This window comes from Meleagris gallopavo, chromosome 9, assembly GCF_000146605.3.
Source record: "Meleagris gallopavo isolate NT-WF06-2002-E0010 breed Aviagen turkey brand Nicholas breeding stock chromosome 9, Turkey_5.1, whole genome shotgun sequence".
Classification (NCBI taxonomy): Eukaryota; Metazoa; Chordata; class Aves; order Galliformes; family Phasianidae; genus Meleagris; species Meleagris gallopavo.
In genome coordinates this window covers 1,344,026-1,350,187 of record NC_015019.2, presented here as the reverse complement: position 1 = coordinate 1,350,187, position 6,162 = coordinate 1,344,026, and positions in this window count along the sequence as shown.

The following is a 6,162-nucleotide window of genomic DNA, read 5'->3' as shown; positions in this document are numbered from 1 at the left end:
TTTGGGGTGACTGACCCTGCGTGGGGACAGCTTGGTGGAGAGCCAACACGGTGCCTCTGTGCACAGTGCTCCCACCAGGGCTCCTCTCTGACCGGATAGGTGGAAGGGAGCATCAACCAAAGGATGATGAACCCACTCGTGTGTGGCTCTGCCTGTTGCTGCAGCTCCAGCTGTACGTGCACACGTTCCTCCTGTTGTGCTCAGTCAGACCAGTGCTAATGCAAACAAATGGCAGAAAATGAGCACTGGTTTGTTAGCTGCAAGAAGAGGTGATGAGGATAAAATAAAAGCAGCTCTTGGGCAGGAAAACAGAAAAATCGTACCTGTGAGGCCCTGAGCTCACATAAATCATCCTGTGATGGAATGAACTGTCATGAAGGCTGACAGCAGCTCAATCCAGAAGCAGTTATCCTGTGTTCAGGTATCAATTACAATCGCTAATGTTAAAAGCAAAACCGGCTAAAGCTAACTGGGGACCGAGCATCAAGCTGCCAAGAGTTCAGGCACCACAGGCATTCTGCAGCTGTTTTCAATGGGAATGCTCAGTTTGAAGGGGCCAAAAGATGCTGAGTTATGATATACTTCAGACTGCTGTCTGCAGCCCCCAGCTGCTCCAGCCTCAGCCACACGCCTGACCTCATGGGAGGGTATCCCATCCGCTCCCATCGATGTTGGCCCACCCGTGCAGGAGTTCTCAAGCTGCGTGGCCCAAAAGAACAGCGTTGGGTTCAGGTGGGCAGGAGTGGAGTGGGAAGGAGCTGAGATGTTGTGCAGTGTGAAGGCAACAGAGCTGATAGGCTCAGGGCTTTTGCCCCTGCAGTGGTGAGGGGCTGAAGGTGGCTTTGCCCGGATGCTTTCTTTGTGAGCTCCTCAGAAAGTAGGAGTTTTGAAAGTCAGGAGCGAAATTGTATCCGAAGAGAAACTGGAGCAAGATCCTTTTGAACGCACGGGAGCCTCAGAAGCAGCTGAGTGCGTCAGAACAGAAATGAAAGGCAGCAGAAATAGCTGCCCCTGCCCTGCAGCTCCTCTGCCCACACTGCTCCCAGCTCTGACTCTTCAAAGCCCACCCCTCGCTGGGCTCAGGACTCCCAGGCTGTGAGAAGGGCACCAGTGAGTGACCCTGGTATTCATGGTAGCAAGGCATGAGGTTCAGGTCTCCCATTCCCTGCCAGGGACCTCCATGGAACCAGCCCCTGGGAGGAGATGCTCCAAAGCCAGGTTGCCAGGGTGTCACCTGCTCCCAGGAGGCTGATGTGGGAGCACAGTCACAGTGGGACGTTTTATCCTGTCACCTATTTATGACATTTTGGAAATTAATCTCTTCTCCAAAGAGCAGTGATACACGGGAGAGGCGGGGTCACCATCCCTGAGGTGTGCTGGAGCTGTGGGGATGTGGCACTGAGGGATGCAGTGATGGGCACAGTAGGGTTGGACTTGAGGATCTGAGAGGGCTCTTCCAACCTCCATAACGCTGTGATTTACAACCTTAAGCAGCAGGAATAGCTCTCCCCAAACCCCTGGGGACAAACCTGGAGCCTCCCAGGGGACAGTGGGTGGCACTCAGTGACAGCACCCAGCAATGCCACCAAGGAGTGAGACCCACAGCCCACCCTGGTGCTGCCCGCGTCTCACAGCAGAAGGGTAAATAAATAATTCATTTCCACCCCAGAAATGCGTATTTCAATCCCAAAAAGCAACGCTATTTATTTCTGGGAAAGGCAGTTCCCCCCCCACACCCCTCCCTTGAGCCCCATGAATATTTATGTAATTCCAGGCAGAAAATACGCTGGTAATTTAATACGTTTTAAAAATAAATGTTGCATATAAACTAGCCCGTATCTAATTAAATACATCGCTGTGTTGTGCACTGCTGCTGCTCGGCCACTTGCAGTCACAGCCACACATTAAAAGTTTCTGTTAGAAGAGGGCTTGAAACACTGAATTTCAATGTGAGGCAAAGCTCGAGCAGAGGGGCTTTGCTCAGGATCCCCATATCCACCCTATGGGGTGATGTCTTCACCTCTCGGTAGAGCCCAGGCAGGGCACATATGGCAGAGGGGATGGAGGCTGCTCCTGCTTGGTCTGGGAGGGCTTCAGCTTTGTGCTGACCCAACTCGAGGTATTGAGGTGCTGCTCCTTGCTCTGGGGGTGTCCTCAGCCCCAAGAACCCTTTAGCTTCAGTGACACCTGGTGGTGCTTCTCCTGCATGGGAAGTGCCCAGAGAGCATCACTGCTGTGGGCGTCCGGAGTTGAGGGCTTCAGGGAAGTCCACGCTGCAGGTGGTGACTTGAGTTCGCCTAGGATGGAAGCTTGGCAAGCCAGGAACTGCTTACGCCTCTGGAAACTGGGGGAATACTAAGAGGAGATGGATCCTAAAGCAATCTTGGTGCTCAATGCAAGCTCTGCATTAGGAATCTGCTGGAGTAAAGTAGGGCTTGAGAGAACTCCTTCAGAACTGGTGGATGGTGGCCACAATTGGGCACTCGAGGATCAAAGAGCCCATCCTGAGGGGAAGAATGACATGGAAAGTATGTATTAACAAAATACTGGGTTAGGTGTTCCAGGCTGTGATGTGCACCAATAAACTCCTTTTCAGCACTGAGGAATAACTACCAACCTCAGTCAATAGATTGATTTTGAAGCTCCCACTAAAGCGAGGCGTTAATTGAGTGCTGCTGCCAGTCCTGCTGGATGTGGATCTCTGTCAGTGCTTCTCAGGTCGCAGCCAGAGTGCTGTGTGTTTTTTGGCCCTGCAATTAAAGAGTGACGCAGATGGTGGGGAGAGGGTCCAGAGGAGGACCACAGAGACAACCAAAGCTCTGGACAAGTCCGATGGAGTTGGGTCTGGACTCGCTGTGATGTTCCACCATGTGGAGAAAACTGTGAGTGATGGGAATGAGCTGCACTGAGAGGGATTGGGTCTTGATATAAGGAAATGCAGTGGGGGCAACCATTCACCAGCACAGGGCTCACAGGGCTGTGATGAGTCCCCATCAATGGAGGATCTCAGGATGCAATTGGGTTGGGCTCCCATCCACCTCATCCGTGTTCCCTCTCCCACAGCGTTGGACCCAACTGCTGAGGTGCTTCCCTCCCCAGGCTGTGCTCCCATTCTGTGGTTCTATGCACATAGAAATGACTTTTTGACCCCGTATGCTGTCACACGTTCCTCCACAACCTTCCCCACCTCTCTGGGAAGCCCCAGCTGCTGCTGCTGAAATGCCAATCAATAGAAAACCAATAGGAGCGTCCCAGCAGGATGGATCCAGCACCCCTCTGCAGGGCTCTGGGGCTCCTGGGAGCCTTCCTGCAGCAGCCTGGCTGCCGTGGGGTGCTGGGCAATGAGAGCTCTTCGCTCCCCATGTTTTCCATGTGATCTCACTTCAGAAAGCGCAAAGCCAGCGATGGCTCTCATTGACTTGGCTGTAGCTCATGGCCCAGGTCCCGGAGCTTTCTGCTCATGAGAAAAACAGCCAAAGCAAACGCAGCCCTATCAGCACTGATGTTAGCAACAGAACGTTGCTGCTAAGGGATCTACCCCTCACCCACCCCCATTTCTCTGTGAGCTCTGGGCAGGAATGGAGCAGAGCAGCTTCTGAGCAGCGCGTTGTGATTAGGAGAAGTTCTAACTGACGTTTGTTTAACTTGCTGGGAGCCACTTAGCAAATGACACAGGCAGTAATGACAACGTTCTGTGTGTGTTTGAAACGTGTGGGGAGCGCAGCCGGGGCTGGCAGGACCAGAGAGCAGATTATGCAGCAAGAGACATTTATTATCCTAATGGGAAGTGACAGTGATGGATCACCCAGTGTGACACTGCTCAGTGATGGGAGAGGATGAGCTGGAGCCACATGGCCATCCTGCTCCTATTGATCCCGTTGCTGGGATCTGAAGTTGGGGACAGCAAAGCCATCTCCTCCACGGTAGGAAGAGCATGGCCAAAGCCCCTCTTGCAGTCCCAAAGTGCTCACGGTGCCTCAGGGACCCTGCAGCATTGCTTTTACTGCTGATCTGCCTTTAGGAACACACAGCCCTGGCAGCATGTTGAGGGCCTGGCCCCGGAACGCCTTGCTGGGACCGAGGGATTGCAGTCCAGTACGTTTGTTCCTGGAAAATGGTTTTCAGTTGTGCTTAAAAATAGATGAATGGAGCGCAGATGGGTTCTGCAAAGGGAAGCTTGTCAGCCTGCTTGAAAGGTCCCTGCTAAGGATGGAGCACAGCCCGTTCAGAGCTCTTTGCAAGGAGCAGCACAAGAGGGCGGGAGGAGAATGCTGGTCCGGAAAGCGAAGGCTGAGATGGGACAGAAGGGATCTCGGTTTTGTCATGAAGGCAGCAACCGCTGTCCCATAGCAGGGCTTAATGCTTTCAGCAGCCATCTGGAAGGGGAAGGAGCCGGGAAGCAGAGCCCAGTTTGTCGATGAGACAGAAGAGAGCTGATTGAATCCAGACAGACTCGTAAGCATCGCAGAGAAACCTCACCGAGCCAGAGAACGGGGTGAAGGCTGGGGATCCACTCCAGCAAGCAAACACCGTGGCGCAACGGAGAGAATATTTGAGTAGGAAATGGCATCAGATCTGCAGGAGCCAGAGCCGAAAGGAAAGAGCTGCAGCAAAGCTTGGCAGAGAGCACCCTCCAGTGGGCACCGGGAGCCCAATGGGAGCCGCTGTGCCGGAGGAGCTGTGGGTCCGTTGATTGGGGTGGGACGACCCGGCACCTGGTGCCACGCTCTCCGCGTTGGAGCATCCCCAGCACCGGCAGCGCTGCAGCACCGTGTCGGTGCGTGGGCCGTCTCCGGGTTGCCGCGGTGCTGGAGCAGCATCTGGTTGCAATCAGGGCTCGCAGAGCTGGCCACGCTCCTGCCCAGCCGGTGGCCAAGCAGGATGTTTCCCACAGGATCCCCGGCCGTAGCTCCGCGTGCTGGCATCCTGCACGTCCGCGGCAGCCGGCTGCAGGCGCGGCCCCATCGGGTTCTGTACAGAGTTCTGTCTGCGCCCCATAGATCCTCCAACACTGCCCACAGAGGGTTTGCAATATGCAAGCCTTAAGAAATGGAAGGAACTCCTGAGAACGGGATGGGCACGGCGAGAACGGACCAAACCAGGGTCGGAGCCAGCCTTGCCCTGCACTGCTTCCCCGCGGGATTTCTCCTGTGGGGTTTGCCCTGCAGCTGCAGAGCGTGACCGCGGCTGCTCCTGCCTCGGCCAGCACTACGTGGGGTGGGCAGGTGAACCCCCGCGGCCGATCCAGCGATGGCTCAGCCGCAGCTCGAGCCGCTGGTGCGCACGGCAGCAGGTAGGGAGCACGGCTTTGCCCAGCCCCTGTAAGGACACCCTAAAGCAAGCAGCTCTCAGCTGGAAACCCCGCAAAAATATGCACGTTGTCGGTGTGTATTCTCCCTTTTCTGGCAGCACAGAGGTCGGTGCTGGGGCAGGATGGGCTGGAGGATTGTGGCAGCACACAGCGGGCTCCCAGAGCTCGGCACAGCCCGTTCCTCCCCGCCACACCTGCGTGAGGGATCTGATGGGCTCCAGATGCTCTCCGCGCCCCATAGGTGATTCACGGTCGGACACCGACCTCACCCTCGTGGCAGGACGTGAGCCTTGTGCCTCAGTTTCTCCATCTGCAACATACAGAGTCTGGAAGGGAGGCACCACAATGAACATATTATATGTTAAACCCCACAACTGCAGTGCTGAATTTACCCTCTGCAGCTTAAAGGAGAGCTCGAGGGGAACCAAACTGGGAGTGAGGAGCAAAGGGAAGGGGCTGGGTTTGGATGGCTGCAAGGCCAAGCAGAGTCCAGCACAGAGCAGCACAGTGAGGCTCAGCGTGCAGGCAGGGCGGCACCCAGCCCAGGATATTCCCAGAGCTGGAAATATTTGGATGCTGCAAGAGTGCGTGGGGGGAGCGGTGCTTTGTTATCGCCGCAGCCCTCCTCCCCCCCACCCCCCTCCCCTCCAGCAATGCTGCTGGGCTCTCCTCAGCTTTTGGGATGCATAGAAATCCCGTTCCTGCTGCCCTTGAGCTGCGCTTCAGAGCCGTGACCCCACAAGGACACATCCGTACGGACATGCTGCCAATGCACTTCGCTTTTTCCTGCATGAGAAGATAAAAAATTCCGGCACGAAGAGAGCAAACAAAGCTGTGGGAAGTTGCACGTG